Here is a 21,357-nt window from a genome sequence, read left to right as displayed (position 1 = left end):
TAACACCTAACTCAGATTTAATGACTGACCACACATTTTACAGTGACAGAGCTACAAACATCTATATCAACCTCAGAATGATGTCTTTAGAAATTTTTTCATCATAATGCACCTTGCTATGTTCAGTAACCAGTAGATCAGGAGGTAAGAAACATAAAATACTGCAGAACTATACTGAAAATACAAAAATCTGTTAATGAAATTGTTTCACTGACTACTCCATTAACTGTATTTCATCTAGCAACTACTCTCACAACCATGTTGTAGTATTTATGTTGTAGTCTGCTAAGGCAACTTGAGTAAGACAAGAAGACTTGACATTTAACTAAGATAGCCTTTTGTTGTACAGTATTATGGTGATACACCAGTTGTATTTGTGCAGTACATGTTAATAGCATTTGCCATTTGGTTATTGAACAGGAAAGACACAAAAATCAGAGAAATTGCCAACAATATAGTCCACCTAGTTATTAAAAACCATGTAGTAACAGGCAGGTAGTTTTCCAATCCCATGCAAGTAGCAACTTGCTGATTCTGAGTTAAACCATATTTAAAGTGCAACCACCAAAAGAAAGTAAAATAAGAACTAACTTTCTTGGTGGTTGATCATAAGGGGTGAGAAAGGTTAACACATGCAGGTGACAGATTAGCCATGTGGAAGGTGTGTTTGTCAACCAAAATCCTTGGTGCTGTCTTCCAGGTAGCATTTGTTACTTCGTAACTGCAAGGCATCTCATTTGTTGGCAAAGTATGTCAACTGTGAAGGACACATCCCTATGAAGCAGTTCTTAACACAAAACACCTTCTTTGTACCACAAGATGTTTATCAATAACAATATATTTTGTGGATGTATACAGGCTTTCATTTGAGACAATGTTTCTTATGGATTACTCACTATTTTCTACTTATGAAGTTACCATACAGCACTTCAAATTGCCATCAGGCTGCAATGATTTAGGTTGTTGGTGACCTCTTTAAATCTCTTACAGCTAATGCCAGGATCAATCCTCAAAGGCCACAGACAACTTCCTTCCCCATCCTTCCCAGTTCAAGATTCTGCTTCATATTTAATATTGTTTTAGACAAGATGTTGTACCATAATCTCCCTTCCTTTTAACCTCAATATGACTACTAAAGATAAGTGTGGCAAGAAGGCTAACTGGTCGTCACACTTGCCAGTTATCAGATGCACTATTATTAACCACAGTAGTCAATCACAGAAATATCCTTCATCAACATCTGATTGTCTTTATGAAAGTGGTGAGTCATTTATCTCAAAATGACCACACTTGAAATTATACAACTTGACTTCCTCAATGGCACTCACTTCATACAGGACACAGGTGTTTCAAATGGCCTCCACTGCTTTCACCCTTTTATTAAGCACAAACAAAACACAATGTCACCAATGTTAGACTTTACTTCTTTTCAGATTCCATTTTATAATGCATAAACAACTCTCCTCCTCAAAATGGGAAATGTTCAAGCTGTGACGGCACACATTATACTAAAAACTTGAGCAAAATAAGTATGCAGTCCTAATACATCAGCTATACCCGGACAAGCACAGTGCTGTGAAACAGCACCAAAAGGTGCTGAGCAGTGTGCCAATGGGGAGAGCAGGCTGTACGCTATGTTTACTAAGAGTGCAGCCAGGCATCGCTCATTAAAAAGTATACTAGACAAATGTTACAATGTGCCTGTTAATGAAAAAAATTTAATTTTCTCATCATGATTTAAATGCAGCCAATGCAGGGTTCCAGGCTGTACTCAGTTGAAATCCTGCATCCCTGTTGATGAGATTATTTGCTGTATGAATATGTATTGCTTCCTTAATGATGCAATTCCAGAAAGCTGATGCCAGGAATAAAACTTCCATTTTTTCATAAATCATGTGGTGTCCTGTATTCAGACAGTGATCTGCAATTGCAAACTTTTCCAGCTGACATAGGCTTGTATGATGATGATGTTCATCGCAGCATTCCTGTAGTGTGTGATACGTCTGACCTATATATGCTGCCCTACACTTACAAGAAATCTTGTACACACCATGTTCCCTCAGGCCAAGATCATCCTTAACTGAACCCAAAAGGTTCTTCAGTTTTACAGATGGTAGAAAAACACACTTAACGTCACATCATGTCTTCCGATTCTTGATGACATGGCACCAAAATATGGCAAAAAGGCTAACGTGGTGGGTGTCTTCATATCTTCATTCTGCTCCATAGATTTAACTCACCTGGGCCTGAATGCATTACATATTTGTCTCTCAGAATAACTGTTTCATCAGAACACTGTTCACAAATGTTGTATTTCACTCGACACGCTTTCAGGATCATATACCACATGTACTCTGTGAATTAACATACGTAATGCACTACTGTATTGTGCAGGATGACGGCAGCTTGTCGCCCAGAAATATAGAACTGTACACGTTGGCTTGCAGTAGATGCTGTGTCCCAAGGTTCCATCTGCTTCCCTTTGCACCAAAACATCAATAAAAGGTAAATTACCATATTTTTCCACTTCCATTGTGAAGTTTATATTCAGATGGAGTGAGTTTAAACACAGAAGAGATGTAGGTTGAGTATCAAGTCCATGTAGCCACACCACAAATGTATCATCCACATACTGCAGAGAAAAAAGAGGGTTTTCTTCAAAGTCCTCCATAAAATAATTGGCCACCACAGGAGATGGAGCACTTCCCATGGCAACATCATCCACTTGTGCAAAATATTGGTCATGAAATAAGAAGTATCTTGAAGTAAGCAACTGTCTAAATAATGCCACTATGTCCTCCTCAAACTTTTTGCTAATGAGGTCTAAAGAGTCCTGAAAGTGCACATTTGTAAATAAAGACATAACATCAAAACTCACTAAGAGATCTGATGATTTCAATCTAAGTGTTTCAGGTGACCTATGAAATCTTCAGTGTTTTGAATATGATGGTCATACTTGCCTACAAGAGACCCCAGTAGTGATGTCAGATATTTGGCAACAAAATATGTGGGTGCTCCTATGTTACTTACAATGGGATGGAGAGATGGTACTTTACCTTTTCTTGATGTTTTGCTATGAACAGGGATGCGGAATTTCAACTGAGCACAACCTGTAACACTGTATTGGCTGCTATTAAATCACAAAGAGAAACTTAAGATTTGTCAATAACAGACCTGTCGTAACATTTTTCTAGTGTAATTTTTTAGTGAATGACATCCTGCCACACTGTCAGTAAACATAGCGCACGTTTAGGAGGTCCACTCTGCGATTTTTGGAAAAGGGCATTTTAGTATGGTGACATCTATCTGCAAATCATCGTGTGTGCATGATTTCCAAACCTGCACATTCTTTGTGTCTGTGTTCTATATGCAGGGCATCAACATATGGATACCGTCAGTCATACGTATCACCAGCAAGGTTGAAACAGGAGTCGGACAGTTGCTGCTAGGAAATATTGTGGAATTTGCATCCAGTGGCAGACATGTGAAGACTATTTACAACATATCTGCTAGGAAAGTTTGAAGAGTCACAATAAATATTTCTTGTCTATTCATTGCTATGTGACAACAGTGAAAGGTGCCGAGTTCAAATCCCAACCAGGCCAAAATAATTTGTATCATCATTTCAGGTTCCAATATCACACTATTGGTGAATGTATTTAATAGCTGACATCTGACTTTGCTTAATTAACAGTCATATAGCTACTGGTTTCAACTCCCTGTTCATCAACACATCTTTATTTAATGGCATTTCACACTTATGTATTGCACTGTATTACATACCTTTTGTGGTTACTTCTCAGGGGCAATATAAGCTTCATGGAATTCCTGGTGCAGTGCTAAACATATCGTCTTTTATTTCCAGGTTCAAACATTCCACCTTGTCAATGAATACTAGTGAACACTTTAGCATTTTACATCTCTTTATGTCTAGTCAAGTCTTGATCAGGCATGCAAGCTTTGTTTGGTTAACAGTGGGTTCATTTTCAGATCACAAACAACACTCATCACGTCACTTAATGAGTGTGATAAAGCCTCTGAAGTGTCACTTATTGTAATGAAGTTTAAGTTGCAAGCATTAATGTATGGCACATCTCTAATAATGCATATCTTTTGTATGATGGTATTGGTCTACTTCTGGATTGACTACCATGAAAAGCAGTGTTCATTAGTGAACTCCTGTGCTAACCATTGTGTATAGTCAAACAGCTGTACTGCAGAGGGTTTAGAGGACTAGTAACATAGATATGCTGTGTTGCTGTGGCTCACACATTGGAATTCAGGGATGGCCCGCTTCTTGTGCTGTCAGGTGTACATTATTTGTGGGCTCATTCCTTTATATTTGGAAAGTAATTACAATGTTCTTCAAACCAGTCACAACAACTGCTTTCAGGCACCATTTTACTGTGTTGTTGTGTTTTCATTGACTGCAGTTGCAACACAGTGTCAGATACTGAAGAGACGTGGTATTCGCTCTAACTCACCTGGGGTCAAATCACAGATTCTTTTTAATCATTCATTCGTAATGGTCATACCAAGTTAATATTTTGCTGTTTATGGTATTGAGACTAATGTCTTGTACCTTATAATTTCACATATTCTGTCACTTATGATGGTTCCAGTCTGTAGATGTGACAACTTCTTTGCCAAAAATTCATCTTAAGAGACATCAGATTATTTTTCTTCTTTTTGGTGACCTCCGATATTTCAGCAACACATGTTGTGATAATGTCTGCAACTGACTTGTACAACAAAAGTGATGCTCAACTATTTAAATGCACAGACATTTTTACCTTTGCAGAATCCTACATCCAAATCTTCAGTCATCTTCAGCCACCACCATATCCTCTGTCCTTTTTGTGTTTATTGCCAGGACCCATTTTTAGTATTTTTCATGCAGTTTTCTGAACATCTAAGTAGGGCCATCATTGTCTCCTACTATCAGGACCTGGTCAATGGCAAAGGGATTCCCATAGCACAACATTTCCTCTTCCAATCAAAACATCTTCTAAGTACAGTTAAATAAAGTCAGTGGTAATGAGCACCCTTGTCTTAGAACCTCAAAGAAATCTTGGGAAATTTTGTTGCCTAAATTAACTATACTGTTGCCATCAAACTGCTGAGGGGGACCACATTTAGGAGTGTGGTAGATACATTTCCCAATGCTGTAGCTTTACAATTTTCCACTTTTTTTAGTTTTACCTATGGCTGGGGGGGTCAGCAGGACAGCTTTCATAACTGGTTGTGAATTCTGTCCTATTTTCCATATCATTTCATCCCCATCGACATGCAAGTTGCCAAAGTGGCGTCAAATCGAAAGACTTGCACCCGGCGAATGTTCTACCTGACGGGAAGCACTAGTCACACAACATTTGCAGGGGATTTCTGTAATAAGCTTTCCACTCCATAAAATTCTTTACTACTTCTGCAACAAAATGACCTGTCATTCAAAATTTTATTTGAGCACCACACACACAAATTATAGGACATTCGCAAGAGCTTAAGATGTACAGTGAATTCTTAATAAAATTTAAAATTTCTAATTAGCCAACAGCTTCTGTAGGCAAGAGAAATCTCATGGAGGCTCTTGTGTACTTACTCATTCTGATATAAAATATCAAATAAGAAATTATTTTGATCATTTGAATAAAGGCTGTATATATGAAAGCTGCTGTATTGAGCTGAGGGATCTGAATGTGTAGTAGTTTCTATTTACTGAGTACCAGAGAATGCTAGAATTGAAGCCTTTCTGGTGAAATTTCATTGCCTGCTTGAAAAGCTCAGTAAAGAAAAAAAGGAAAAAAACAGTAACAGCGGCTGACTTCACTTTTAATATCATAGTTGAAAGCAATGACATTTCCAGATTCACTGACATAATAAAAAAACTTTGACTTCAAAACAAACTTCTTGTAAACCACTAGAGTAAACACCCAGTGAGCTACCTGTATTGATATTATTGTAACAAATTATGTATTTGAAGATTCTATAAATTTTGCATAGATTTAGGAATCTCTGACCTCTCTGCATTATTCATTGAACCACGAAATATTAACAATGAAATTTCATGCAACGTAAGAAATTTGGAAAGAAATTTCAATGAAAAAAATTCAGTTACATTTAGAAATAAGTTAAGAGAAATTTAGTGATCTTTCAACGGCTGTATTTCGAGTAATAGTAAGTTTAAAAAATTTTAAGTAGCTTCCTTGAAATGTTTAATGAAACTTTTCCACTTAGAACCATATGTAGCAAAACGACTAATAAACTTAGATGGATAACTCATGGTATAAAACTTTCTAGTTGCAGAAAGAGGAAAGTCCACAGTTAACTGAAATCCAATAAAAACAGCCATTTTACTGAATATGTTTGTCATTATAAAGCTGTGTTTAAAGAAGCTGTGACGGCAGCCAAACAAATGACAAACAATAAGGTTATTGTACAACATAAAAGTAAAACAAAAGCAGCATAGTCCATTGTCAAATCACAGTTAGGTATTGCAGTTAGTTGTAATGAAATGTCTAGGATTAAAGTAGGTGATACTTTTATTGTAAACCAAACTCAAATACCAGAGTATTTAAATGAATTCTTCATAAATGTGGCAAAGTCAAATATTTGAGGGTTTTATGTGGCATAGAACTGTAATAACACACATTTAGAGTCAAAATGAACATTTATTTCAGCACTGAACAGAGCAAATACAGAAATGGACATCGAACATGCCGCGAGAGCACAAAGACCGAACTAAAAGACAAAGAAAATAATCAGAGATGCCACAGAGACACCCCCTCCCCCCCATCCCAGGCAGTGTGGGGCACGGCAGGGCAAAATTAGTACACATCCACAAAAAAATCTTTGTGCCAGCAAGGCGGACAGAGGCAGCATCCAGCACATGAAGTGTGCAGCTCAGGCACTTTGACATCATGATCTCATGGGGCAGACAGCTTCGCAGGAGGTGGCAAGTTGATGGGGGGTAAGGGGCAGCAGGAATGGTACCAGGAGGGACCACACAGTCTTTAAATGTTGTACCCAAACCATACTTGCTCATAGCACTTTCTAAGGATTAAGACGTTGACCTATGTGACGTACAGGTGGGCCGTCCGTGGTGTAGATTGAGTGACCAGTGCCATTGCTGATTGCTGAGACCCACAAAGGGAGGTATGTGTGGAGAGTTGAGAGGGTGGGCACGAGCAGTGGTGGTTGACAGACCTTGGCACGCCAGGATGGTGTGTGCAGAGCGTCAGCTGCAGGCAATGACTGAGAATGCGGCGCGATCGCCACAAAATGCGAGGGATCCCACGAAGTGAGAACATGAGTGTCAGTGCCGGGCCAGAGTGAAGTGGGTGGAGTGACAGCAGCAGATGACTAAGGAGAGCATGGCATGGTGGCTGTGTTATACGAAGGGTCCTGCAAAGCGAGAAGAGGAGCAACCTGCTGGTCCAATTGCATTGGTGCAGAAGCGGCAGCAGGGAAAGTGCAGCTCAACACAGGAGCGAACCAGAGTGAAGACACAGTAGGAGAGAGAGGCGGCATTGAAAGAAGTGGCTCTGCAGAGAGGCTGCTTAAGGTACTCTATGTGTGAGCCAATTCAGTGGAGGTGGTAGCAATGTGGGAGTGTAACTCTACTTTATGTGTGTGGAGCCTGTCAATATGTTTGTAGACAACTGGTAAATCAGAGAGACATGCCATAATACCTCCAAGCAGAAATGCACATATGGAAACCATAGCCAAGGAGATAGAGAGCAGAGATGTGCTGAGTTTGTTCGAGCACAGAATGGTAGAACCAGACACGTGGCAGAGCGTAGCGGCCTGCAGATCTGGCGAAAGTTCGTAATGGTGTAGAAAGTCTAACCCAAGCACATTTTCGTCTACATCAGCGATGTGGAAGGTCCAAGGAAATGTCACGCATGGTGATAGATGAAGCAACATCTTGATGGAGCCCAGGACCATGATAGGAGTGTGATTTGCAGCGATCAAATTGAGGTTAGCAGGAGAAAGCATGTTGCCCGCATGCTTGGCTGGGATAATGTGGACGTCAGTGCCAGTGTTGATGTGAAAGTGAGTGCCTGGGAACAAGTCAGTGATGCAGAGGTGTCATGCAGCCAGAGCAAGTGGTGCAGCATCAGACAGGGTCCATTAAGAATCGTGGTGGAATGTGTTGCCTAAGTGTGCCTGCTGGTCTTGGTTGGGATAGGAGCAAGGCACGCGACATTTGTCGAGGAGGCCGCAGGCAGTACCTCCTGTAGGCCACTAGGTGGCAGCTTCTGACAGGCAGCTAAGGTGCCGAGGCAAGTGCGCGCTGGTCTTTGTTGGCGGAGCACAGAACCGTGGTGGTGAGGATGTCATCTGTGACGGTCGGTGTCGGTGACGAATGACTGTGTATGCTCGATTGGCCATGCATGGGTGAACCTCAAGAGGGTCGGTGATGTCAGATAACAGGTGAAGTTGCAGGTCCAAAAGCAGTTTGACCAACCACAAAGTCCAAAGCACCACGTCTGGTAGTGTTTGATCATCAATTAATGGACGAATGTGCTGCCAAAGCTGCGAAGGTGTGTGGTCATCAAGGATGATGTGGTGGATAGCCTCTGCCAGACATCGAGAAAGGCATTCAATAAGTAATGTCTTTGCCATTATATAATTGGGTGAGGTGGGCGGCGAGTGTAGCACATCACTGATGAGGTCTGGATGGGCGTGGAAGTGGCTCACCAGGCAGACAAAACGTGTATCATTGACCGAAATTCCACGGATATCCAGTAGATGGTCCACCAGTGTGAACCAAGTCCTAGGGTTGTCCTTCTGCAATACAGACAGCTTAGGAAATCTGCTGGGTAACACATGTTGTTGTAGCACTGGTAGGCAAAGATCTGTGTCGGTGGTGGAGGAAGCCCCCGACGCCAGGAGTGCAGTAGAAGTGAATGGTGCATCGCCCGAGGTCTGTGTGGGATGCCGGCCGCAAGAAGCACATGATGTGGAGTGATCTGGCACAATATGTTCCAGCTGCAGGTGTAGAGGTGGGCACGGCATGGGTGTAACGACGAGTGCTGCTGCAACAGCGGGTGGAAGGCGATCACAAAGCGCGACTGCTTAATCGGAAGGCAAAACACAACGTCGTTCACACAATTATCATTCACAATGTCGGTGAGCGGCATGCACTGTCTGTGTGGCAGGCCTTGCTACGTAGTAGCATTTTATGGTGGTGATGTTGGACCAACAATGATTAAGTGGCTGCTGGCTTGGCAGTGGCCAATAAATTGTTCACTTTTAACCAATTGTACATTAGGAAAACTTGTATATATGCAAGCACAGTTAACAGGGTGTGTGACACTAGCACAAAATGCATTGTTCTCAAGACAATGTGGACCAACACACAAAGTTCTTTAATGCTGAAGGTAAGCACAAAATAATTCCTGAATGCAAACGTTGAAGTCGGGGCCACCACTGTGGGTTTTATATGGTGTAGAACGGTAATAACTCACTTTTAGAGTCAAAATGTACATTTATTTTGGCACTTGACAGAGCGAATACAGAAATGGATGTCAAACATGGTGTGAGAGCACAAAGACAGAATTAAAAGCCAAAGAGAATAATCAAAGAATGTCACTTCATGTCAGAGATGCCGCATATTGATGTAGCAGAGTATCGGAGTAAAGCAAATTCCTTTGACTCCACCAAGAAGCTGAGTATCTTACGGATTTTAAAAAAGTCACAATAAAGGATGTGGAAAATGGTATACTGTCATTAAAAAACAAAAACTCTGCAGGTTGGTATGGGATACCCACTAAAGTAATTAAAACAAACTAAAATATTCAACCAATCTTTTGAACTGGGACACTTTCCCAGGGTTTTGAAGTATGCCAAAGTTAGACATCTGTTCAAGGAATGGATGAGGGAAGAAATGGGAAACTATCACCCTGTTTCTATTCTTCCAGTCCTGTCAATAGTGTTAGAGACAGTAGCTACAAACCAGATAAAAAATTTTACGTTAAGAGATGATATTATTATAAGGAACCAATTTGTATTTCAACCAGGAAAAACACTCTAGATGCTGTGATAACTTTAGTGTAATGAATAGGAAGTTCTGGTTGAGAATTACTAATTATTTAGGACTAAAGGAGACTACTTGCCAAAAGGCAGAAACACTGCATCCATGATAGGTACACAAACAAGCTTTGCTAACTTTTGAAATGAACTTCCATTTTCAAGCTTGTAGTAAAAACTTGCACACAAACACAGACACTCATTCACATGCACATGCCTTTCTCCCAACATTATGCTCGCATAACTGGAAGCTCTTTCCTGGCCCGCAGTGAGTGTAATTGGGTGTGGTGGGGTGGGGGAGGAATGGAGAGAGATGGGGGGTAGGGAGGGGGTTGATGGGAAAGCATCTAGCAGTTCTGGGAGAGTGGGAAGCCTCCTGTGAGCTATCTAGGGGTGCAGGTAGAGGGGGCAGTTGACACACACACACACACACACACACACACACACACACACACACACACAAAAACTAAGGGGGCAGTTGACAGATGGCACACACACACACACACACACACACACACACACACACACACACAAACTATTGGGCTATGCAAGTTACAGGAGTGAAGAATGTGCTGTAATGATAGTCCCATCTGCACAGCTCAGAAAAGCTAGTCATGGTGGGGAGGACCCAGATGGCACAGGTTGTGAAGCAGTCACTGAAATTTAGAGTATTGTGCTCTGCTGCATGTTGTGCCACTGACTGGTCCACCTTCTTTTTGGTAACAGTTTGGCAGTGGCCATTCATTCTAGTTGACAGCTGGTTGGTTATCACACCAATGTAAAATGCTGAGTAGTGGTTGCAGCAGAGTTGGTATATACCACAGCTGCTTTCACAGATGGTCTGCTCTCAGATGGAGTAGAATAAGCCTGTGATGGGACTGGAGTAGCTGGTGCCAGGTGGGTGGACTGGACAGGTCTTGCATCTGGGTCTTCCACAAGAGTATAATTCCTGTGGCTGGTGACCGAGGGTGAGAGTGACATGGAGATGGACTAGTATGTTGTGGAGGTTGGCTGGGTGATGGAAAACCACTTTGGGAGGGGACTGAAATATCCTGAGTGGAATACCCCTTATTTCAGGATATGATGAGAGATAATCATAGCTCTGACAAAGGACATAGTTCAGTTGTGCCAGTCCTGGGTGGTATTGGGTGACAAGGGCAGTGATTCTTTGTGAATGATTCTTATCATGGATGTGGGGATCAGGTGTGCATGTGCATTTGGCATGGGAGATCTCTTTGTATATTAGGTCTGGAGAGAACTGCCTGTCTGCAGAGGCCTTTGTGAGGAGTCCTCATCTCTGCAGATGGACTTGCCATGAGTGGCCACACTGCATAGGAATGATTTTTTGGTGTGGAAGGGGTGGCAGCAGTGAAAGTACAGGTACTGTTGGTGAGTGGTGGCTTTGATGTGGACTGACATGTGGATGGAGCCATCTGAGGGGAGGACACCGACATCTAGGAAGTTGGCACAATGGATGGGTGATGACCAGGTGAAGTGGATAGGAGAGAAGGTGTTGAGATTGTGGGGAAATGAAGATAAAGTGTCCTGGCCTTGAGTCCACATTATAAGGGTGTCATTAATAAACCTGAACCACATGCATTAATAGACCTGAACCAGACCAGGGGTTTGGGGTTTTGGGAAGCTAGGAATGTTTCCTCTAGGTGGCCCATGAAGAAGCTGGCATAGGAGGATGCCATGTGGATGCCCAAGGATGTGCCACAAATTTGTTTGTATACCTTCCCTTCAAAGGTGAAGTAGTAATGGGTTAGGGTGCAGTTAGTTAGGTGTACAAGGTATGAAGTGGGGGGTCTGGAACCTACAGGGCATTGGGAAAGGTAGTGTTTAATTGCAGCAATCCCAACAACAACCCACACACACACTTTCTGCATGCTACCCAAAATCTAAAAACCTAACATTCCTAAGAATCCCATTGTGGTTGGTTACAGTGTCTCCATGAAAAGAATGTTGGCCCTTGTTGACCAACATCAGCAACCAATTGTCCAAAACCTAGCCTCCCACATTAAAGATGCCAACCACTTCCTGCACCAGCTCTCCACCATCACCACACCATTACCTCCAGGGTCCCTACTCATCATTGTTGATGCAACTTCCTTGTACATGAACATCCCTCATGCCAATGGTCTTGCAGCAATTGAACACTACCTTTCCCAATACCCTGCAGGTTCCAGACCCACTACGTGATTCCTCATACACCTAACCAACTACATCCTAACCCATAGCTACTTCAAGTTTGAATGGAAGGTATACAAACAAATTCATGGCACACCCTCCTATGCCAGCTTCTTCATGGCCCACTGAGAGGAAACATTCCTAGCTTCCCCAAACACCAAATCCCTGGTCTGTTTCAGGTTTATTGATGACATGATTATAATCTGGACCCAAGACCAGGACACCTTATCCTCCTCCACAATCTTAACATCATCTTTCCCATCCACTTCACTTGGTTCTCCTCCACTCATTCTGCCACCTTCCTGGATGGAGACCTTCTCCTCTTATACGGCTCCTTTCACATCTCAGTCCACATTGTTTGTGTCCACCAATCACCAACAGTACCTGTACTTTGAGAGCTGTCACCCCTTCCACACCAAAATGTTCCTCTCATACAGGCTGTCCACCCTTTGGCAAACACATCCCTTGCCCAATATGCTGAACATCTCACAAAGGTTTTCACAGAGAGGCAATATCCTCCAGACATAACACACAAACAGATCTCCTGTACCATATTCTTACACACAACTGATCATCACATCCATCCCTAGAACCAACCAACCATAAAGAAGTGTCTCACCCTGGGCTGGAACAACTGAACAACACCTTTTTTCAGGGCTTTAATCATCTTTCATCATGTCCTGAAATGAGAGACAGCCTACCAAGGTACTTCCATCTTGTCCCCCAATATAGATCATACCCTTGTGGAAGACCCAGATGCAAGATCTTCCCAATCCACCCATCCAGTACAACCTACTCCAAGTCCCATCACAGGCTTATCCTACCCCATCAGAGCCTGTGTCACCTGTGAAAGGAGCCATGTTATAACTCTACTGCAACCACTGCACAACATTTTACATTGGTATAACAACCAACCAGCTGTCAACTAGAATGAAAGTCTACTGCCAAACTCTTGCCAAAAACAAAGTAGAGCACTCAGTGGCACAACATGCAGCAGAGCACAACATGCAAGATTTCAGTGGCTGCTTTACAATCCTTGCCATCTGGATCTGCCCCAACACCACCAGCTTTTCTGAGCTGTGCACATGGGAGCTGCCCTTACAGCACTTCCTTCACTCCCATAAAATCCCTGGTCTAAACCTAAGGTAATTCGTTGTCCCCAACCCCCCACCAAGTTGTGTGTGTGTGTGTGTGTGTGTGTGTGTGTGTGTGTGTGTGTGTGTGTGTGTGTGTGTAATTTGTGACAGCTAATTGTGTGCCCTAGTCTGTGAAACTATGAAATTTTGTGCCCAGCAATCTTTCATCTTCCCCCTCTACCTGCATACCTAGCTAGCCCACAGGTGGCTCCCCACACTCCTATAAGCCACTACATGCTTCCCACCAACCCCTCCCTACAGCTCGCACAGGATATAGTGGCCAATGCGCAGTGACCAGTTTTCAGCCAAAGTGCTGGGCAAGTTCATTCATTTGTTCAGGAGGGAAATCTGATAAGTGTTTTCTACCATCCTGCCAGCGAACTATAATAGACTCTAGGTGTACACCCTGCAATTGTACAGAAGCTATCATTAAAAAAATCACTTTTGCTTTACTTATAGTTTCATATGCCAGGTTCATGATGATATTCCCATAATTTCAATAATGGGCATAGCTGTTGCAATATTTACATGAAAGTAAGACACTGCATGAAATTTGAAAAAGTGTGCAATAATAAACAGAGGTTGCTATGGTTTTGCATTTGATGCACATTACATAATGTGTTATTACATATGAAATTTAGCTAACTCATTGAATTTTTCTTTAAATCTGGATAGAGGTATCTATCTGTCATCAATCTTGAGAAAACTGATGTGCTGAAGCACACTCATTTGTGATTGCGCCATGACAGTGATAAAGCCACAGTGAAATATCCACAACAATCCTCATATTTCATTAATGGTTTCAGATATCGAAAAGAGATTTTTACAAATGATAGAATGCAAAGAGGAGAGCATTTTACCATATTGTTTTATGTAAAACTTCATTATATACTGTGTCATTCTATTAACTACAGACTTTTTATGTGACAGAATGTAATTTTTAAGAGCCATCAATTGCTGGTGAAACAAGAAATGCTATGGGTTTTGGAACAACATATGTGATGCAACATGTTTTTTGTATTGAGGATGTGTTTTCATAAGTTACTGACTTTGTTTTTCCTTAGTTCCCCACTTATTAAACCAATGTTTCTGAATTCTCTCACAGTTGTATCTGCACAACATGTTAGTGAGGTGGGACAGTGTAAACTCCACCATGTTTTTGGCAAAAGAATTTTTATATGGCAATCAGAGAAATGTGTAGGTTTTACTCACAGTTCACCACTCATTATGTTTCTGTAAAAGTTACAAATGGTTAAGAAACCAAGCAAAAATAAATTCCTGCTTTTTTTGGTGGAATTCTTTTTAGATACTATCGAAATCAGAGGTCACAATACATCTTTTTGAAAGGTCACCATGTAAGTGTGGGTTTGGAGGGGTCCCACTTAATATTTCAAAAAAAAAAAAATGCCAGTATAGGCTTCAGTTTAAAATGGCACTTCCCCTCCAGCGCTCTGTATTTCCCCTACAGTGCTCTGAGTGACCCCTACTACTGCCACTCTCCCCATTCTTCCCCAGCCAACTCCACATCTAGCAGCCATAGCATTTTTCATGCACTATATCTTCCATCTCTTTCCATCTGTCACACTACCCCACCCTGCACCCCCACCTCACCCCAGTATACTCACTGTGGGCCAGAAAAGAGCTGGCAAATGACTGAGCACAATGTAGGGAGACAGGTGTGTGCTCAAGAGTGTGTGTGTGTGTGTGTGTGTGTGTGTGTGTGTGTGTGTGTGTGTGTGTGTGTGTTTGTTTGTTTGTTTGTATGCATGTTTTTCCTACAAGCTCGAAAAAGTTCATTCCAAAAGCTAGCAATGCTCTGTACCTCTTGTTTGTGTACCTATCAATGACACAGTGCTTCTGCCTTCCAGTCAGTCATCTCCCTTATTTTGGAATAACGTTATTGAAAAGATATGCAAATCATTGGATCAGAGGAGTGAAGTTGCAGGAATCATCTCTGATCTCACAAAAGCAATTGACTTGACAAACTATGACTTACAGATGCAATGAATTATCATTCTAAATGGAGCACAGTATCACAAGGTGTGCCTCAAGGCTCCATTTTGGCCCAGTCCTGTTCCTATTTATGTATGGCAAGAGGAAAACGAGAGAGAGAGTGAGAGAGAGGGAGTGATATCATTTCACTAATCTCATTTTTACTAAGATTGCAGTACATGCAGGTGCCTATTTGCTTCCATCACCCTGAATGTTCTAATAAATGTCCACCAACCTTCTACAGTAGTAGTACCCTGCACAGAGAACAGCACGTAGGTTGTGAATCCATTATCTTGAGGCTGTAATAAAATTGTAGTGAAGCCCAAATATTTTAGAAATAATTAAATTTCCAATTAGTTTGTTTATATGGGATGCCACTCACTTTTTATTAGCAGAACATGAGAAACTGCACAATTACATTCCACTTTATAGTCACAAATAATTTCCATTCTTCAACAAAATAATGAACTGCAAATTTCCATAATTATTATCAACTAAATGTACAAATAACCACACATTGCTAATAAACTCTTGACACTGACTGTGACAAACAACATATCTGTCCTCTGAGGCTATCCAACCAGCTCTGATCTTACAGCCAAACCAATTTGCCTGCTATCCAATTTAGGTGTGATCTGAAGATCACCAAAGAGCTGCTTTGTCTGTCTTTTTGTTAAGCAGTTATTTTTTTATTCTGCTGGCTATTAACAATTGGGAAATCACGGAATGATGGCATGCTATTGAGAGATGCTTTCATATGAAATACTAGTGAATATGCTGTTTAGTTTTTCTAATATTAACAACATTTTGGTGCACAACTTCTGAATGTAGCTGCCAATCATAGGGATGGACCACAATTTATGCACTTTTTCTCATGACACCCATACCAAACAAATCATCTGTCATCATTACCTCACACCACATTATGTCTTCTTGCCACTACTGCCTTCTCAGTTGGTCTAAGAAGAGCTTTTTGTACATGAATATGATGGTTGTCAAGCCAGAAATATTACACATCATCTTCCTTCTGATATTTCCAAAAATTGGGAGGTTCTTGCAGACAACAATCAACTTCGGAAATTAGAAAAAATTTTTATAATTTTTTTGATTATCATCTCTCAAGAGCCATACCATTCCACAATACTTGTAATCTGTTATCTTTTTTCAAATATTGAATCTACTTTACATTTTTTCATTCTCACATTATAAAGTAATTTTATACTCATAGACTTATATTATTTTGATATTAGAAAAAACTGGTTGTTATCCTCAGTTAATTCATGTATAACCTTACATCCCAAAACCATCAATCTTTTGTAACACTTTCTATAGTAACTACATTATTGTTTTGATAGTAAAGATTTTCAAAGTAGTATTATTCTGCACATTTATGTTGTTGGTGTCTTTTTTCAATTTACAGTCTACCATTTCTGGTAGAATACTCTAGAGCAGTCAGCTATCTCCTAACCAATTTCAATCACAAAATTTTATTCTGATTTTAAACTACTATTAGCAGATCACCATCCATTAATTTCAACAAAGTATTTCTTCGTAAGTAGTTAAATTGCTATACTAAAGCTATCAGTGCAATGCCATCCCTTCAATTTACTGCTGAGTTACTTTGATTTTGTGAGTGCTTGTATCTTTGTTGTTGCATTCGCTGTAAGGAAATTTTCTCATCTTAACTTTGATAGTGAAGAATGTTAAAGAAGACAGATATAGGTCTCAATGAAAAAAAGGGGAAGAACTAAAAGCAGGAAAAGAAAGTGAAGTACACTGTTGGTTATCTCAGGCACCTGGTAATCATCAGTTGCCTAGCAATACAAAGACTGTTATTGGCTATTGAGGTTAATATTCACAATATTATTTCATGTCACTCATTGACATTTCATTTAATAATTTTTTTGGTTTCATTTTCATGGTAGAATGAGGCACTTCATTCAAAACTTTGTCAAATTCATCCACGTAACCGACCCCTATATGATGCATCTTAGAATGGAACTTATAACTTTGTCTTCCACAAATGAATGCAGTATACATTTGACCTTTTCATACTAGTGGCCTCTGACAGAAGCCGACTGTCAAGTCTGTGTTTGTAGATATCATGACACCACCAAGCATCACTGTGGAACTTTGTAGTACCTTACTCCTATCCTTTGTGGTATAATAACATTTTCACCATCATTTCTTTTTTTGGCAAATACTTCCCCACTCCCTCTGTTTTTTGTGCTGCAAAACCAGTCTTGATTCAATAATGCTTGAACAAATTCTTTACTGTTTTACATGTGTTACTGACCCCTGTTTCCCATTATTTTGCTCCTCCTCCTAATACTGGCCACAAATTCCGTTTTTTTGTTGTTCATTCATGTTTCTAGGAATGATGCCTTCAGACTCTAATGAAAGCTACTGGGTGTATAGTTGCCTTACTGGAGAAATGATGGAATTTATATGCATTAGCATGATCTGTATCAGCTACATGATTAATGCCTTTCTTTTTTTTCATTTTCACTCCATATTTCTATCTTTTGTTTAACTTCATTTTCAATTTTGTCTTGCATCTCAGGAAGAACTTTTTGTTCTATTTCTCTCAATTTCTCCTGAATTGCACTTGGTTGCCTTTACAAGGGGATTCTACATGTGAAATACTGTATTACAATTAAGTATTTCATAGTCATTTTTGATAATTTGTACATTATTCGTGATAACTTTGCTCTGCTCTTGTCTTACATTACTAATGTCATTAATAGTTGTTAGTATTACCCCATTTTGATCCTGTAAATTCTTATGTAACTGTTTGGTTTCATGGTCAATCTTTTTATTCATTTCTGTCTCACAAACTTCTAATTATTTACCCATTCTTGTTTTTCATAATCCATTTCCTTGCAATATCCCTCAGCTTTAGCTTCAACATTTGTAACACTTCATTCCAAAGCATCAAACTTAGCATTAACCTGAGCTATTCATACATCGACTTCTTTTAAGTCCTCATCAATTTTCTGCATCATCATCTTTTATTAAATCAGAAGTATTGTCTGCAAACAGATATGATGGGGAATTTGTATTTATGAGTAATAATTGACAACCATCATATTTATGTACAAAAAGCTCTTCTTAGATCAGCTGAGAAGGCAGTAGTGGCAAGAAGACATAATGTAGTTGTGGTCCTTTTCTGTGATTGGCTGCTACATTCAGAAGTTGTGCACCAAAATGTTAAATATGTTTTTCTCATGACACCCATAGCAAATAAATTATCTGTCATCAGTACCTCAGAAAAAATTCTGAGCTCCATTGTCATAAGCACATTGTATATCTTAGAAAACTGGTTCCAGTTAAATGGGTTGAAACTGAACATTGGAAAAATCCGATATGGTATATTTTAAAACCAAACATTCAAAATGTGTGAAGCTTAAAAAAATAACAATCAACCTATGAAAGAAGTTGGAACTACATGTGGACAAGAACTTAAGCTGGCATACACATATTGACTTCCTATCAAATATACTATGCAGTTTAGCATTTGCAATGCAAATAATAGCAAATTCCACTGATCTGAGTACTTAACATAGTTTACACAAAAAATTGCTTATAATAGTTATTTTGAACCTGGTATCAGAGACAGCAAAAATTTCTGTGGAAGATCAAATAATGTATATCAATTACTAAAAGTGCAAAAGAAAATTGTTAGATACATGTGTACTTCACAGCCAGAGCCTTATGACCCATTAATACAAGAAATAAAATTAATTTTATGCTACCCACACAACAGTTGATATTATATGCACAGACTCCACAGTATATGGGGATGACAATATATAACAAGTTAATAGGCAAAAACATATTTAATATGAAGTCAAAAATTTTAAAAATAAGGCTACAGCATATTCTGTGGGAGAAATGCTATTATTAAAAAGAAGAATTCATGGAGGGGGTAATAATAATTTGAGCATATATATATATATATATATATATATATATATATATATATATATATATATATATATATATATATATATATATATTGTGTACCCAGAATTGTATTATCCTCCCAACCTTGTACAAAAACAAATCTCCTGTGCCTTATCTTTCCCATCTCCCACAACCTCCCAAAGTCTCACTGTACAGCCACAGAAGAGCATTCCCCTCATAACTCAGTACCACCCAACCAAACCTACACAGTACACTTGTCCATTCCTACACATTCCTAGGTCCCTACCCCTTATCTCATGGCTCATATCCCTGTAATAGATCTACATGCAACACCTGTCCCATACATCCTTCCACCATCACATACTCCAGTCACAAACATCACCTATCCCATCAAAGACCGGTCTACAAACCACTCACATAATCTACAAACTAAGCTGCAACCAATGTGCTGCATTCTATGTGGGCATAATAAGCAACAAGCTGTCTGTCCTCATGAATGGCCACTGACAAACTGTGGCCAGGAACAAGTGGACCACCCTGTTGCTAAGCACACTGCCAAACATGACATCCTTTGTTTCACAGCCTGTCCCATATGGATTCTTCCCACCAGCATCAGCTTTTCTGAACTGCACAGGTGGGGACTTTCCCTGCAATAATCCTACGTTCCCGTAACCCTCCTGGCATCAAACTTCGTTAGTCATTGTCCTCACTTCCCTATTTCCATTCCAGTACTGCACAGCCCTCATTTTATCATTGCACCCAGTCTTTTTACTTCTCTCCTTTTTCACTACCGCCCTCTCCCCACCTCTCCCCCACCCAGCGTCTAGCCTCTTGACGGCACCCACCGGTAGTTGCCCTACCCTCTTTTCACCTCATCCTTGTATGCTCCCCAGCAGCACTTCATGGTCCCCCATCTCTCTCCTTGCCCCAGCCTCCTTCTTACCCCAACCCATTCACCACTCCCATCATGTATTGGTGCTGCTGGTTGCATTGTGGCCTCAGTTGCCTAAGACTGCAGTCATGTGAGTGTGAGTTGTATTTGCTTGTGTGTGTGTGTGTGTGTGTGTGTGTGTGTGTGTGTGTGTGTGTGTGTCATCTTTGACAAAGGCCTTACTGGTGAAAGCTTTATTTGTGACAGTCTTTTTGTTGTGCCTATCTGTGACTCAACATCTCTGCTATATGGTGAGTAGCAACTTTCCTTTTCATAATATTGTTACGTTCCATCCTGGATTTACCATTGTTTGACACAAGAGAAATAATGAACTGAATGTATAATTTTATTTTCAGAAGTTCTAGGCTCAAATTGAGTTAGCCAGCTGCCAACTGCCAAATGATAGCAGCTGAATTGCGTAATGTTGTACTAAATTTTTTTTACTGCTTATGCTGCTGTTGTTGCAAATTGGTTGCATTCTTCAATGTTTGTATGTACTGATATTTGTCCACATAGTTGGCTTTGCCAGCCACAGATGATCCTACTTCTCAACAGCAAGTTTACAGTCCACCCATTAATGATTACTGTGTAATGTCTAAAGTTTAATAGTAAACAAATCATATACTAAAAGAAGTAAGTAAAAAATCATAGTAATAAAATGATAAAACTATCTGAAAAAGATAAAGCGCATAAATTAGAGCTACAAAAGGGAAAACTTCATGATTACTGTGTCCACCTGCTTGCTGTATCCATAGTTAACAAAATATCACCTCCTTCCCTTGACATTGTAGATGAAGCAGAGTATTCTGTATCAACTAGTAAGGATGCTATGCACAGTAGTGCATCTGGAGCACCTGAGAAGTTGAGTAATTTGGTTGTATGAATCCATGTCAGCTACTCTTAGTTGAACATGTGTTGAGATTGCTGTAAATTTATGCATACTACCTTATATGCTGAGAACTTGAAGGTCTTCTTTGCAATCTACCCCTTCAACCTCGTTAATGGCAGTTGCAAATGGCATATGGACATTATTGTTGGAGGACTTGAGGGCCAGCAAAAGATAGCAGAAATTCTCAAATAAAAAATACAGGGTATGTTTCATTATTATGAGCATTATGCTACTGTTGGTAATAGTAAAAGACAGAAACA

Source organism: Schistocerca gregaria, chromosome 6, assembly GCF_023897955.1.
Source record: "Schistocerca gregaria isolate iqSchGreg1 chromosome 6, iqSchGreg1.2, whole genome shotgun sequence".
NCBI lineage: Eukaryota > Metazoa > Arthropoda > Insecta > Orthoptera > Acrididae > Schistocerca > Schistocerca gregaria.
The sequence above is the reverse complement of the archived record's forward strand: the minus strand, read 5'-3'. Positions refer to the sequence as shown.